This window comes from Bison bison, unplaced genomic scaffold (assembly GCF_000754665.1).
Source record: "Bison bison bison isolate TAMUID 2011002044 unplaced genomic scaffold, Bison_UMD1.0 scf7180017849025, whole genome shotgun sequence".
NCBI classification, from domain to species: domain Eukaryota; kingdom Metazoa; phylum Chordata; class Mammalia; order Artiodactyla; family Bovidae; genus Bison; species Bison bison.
Genome location: NW_011479598.1, coordinates 9,071 through 9,915, shown reverse-complemented (window position 1 = coordinate 9,915; position 845 = coordinate 9,071).

Sequence of the window (845 nt, the reverse complement as noted above, 5' to 3'; positions counted from 1 at the left end):
ATAGAATAATGCCAGTATCTTCCTTTGCTAAACCGACCTCAGTTGACATTAGCTTCCTCTCTGAGACTTGTTGAGGCAGGTAACTATGTGGGTTAATTTAGCGGGGCTCAGCCAAAACCCTAAGAACTAAATGGAATAAGATGCTTAATGAGGCCAGTGCTTAAGTTAAGCTTCTGTTCCTAGGAAAGCTCTCCACTTTGATAAGGAAGAGCAGCAGCCAAGGACAAGGGGAGAATGCCACGCAAGATAGAAGGCTTCTTGTTTTTACTTCTCTTTGGCTATGAAGGTATGTGCTATCAAACCATTAGCACTCATTAAATACTTAATAATGCAATTGAATTAATCATATAGCTGATTAATAGAAATGCAACCAGAATAATTAAAATATTACTAATGAGCAAAGGATCCTAATTACTTAATATGTGTTATTAATGAACAATAGTTTTCTTTGTGTGATGCGGTCCTCTTTGTCTCACCATTGGCTTTCGGGTTCTGTAAGGAGCCATCTAAAGTTTAAAGGATGCTAAAAATGGGACAGAAAGAAGAAAGGGTCTCAAAATTGTGTAAAATAACTATAAACTGCAACAATTAAGAAAGTCTGGTATATTCTTGAATGTTTTTAGGAGCCAAAATTAGGGTAATGATAGAATTTAATCTTCCAAACCAGGACACTACTGAGTGCCAGAGGATGCTATTAATAATTCTACTGGGACAACAGGTGTAAACCAGGACTGTCCTAGGCAAATCGGGATGTGAGGTCACCCTAGTTTAAATATGGATTAACATAACATGCCGAATACCACTGGACACTAAGAAAGCATAATCCAACTGAGAGTCAGGAATCC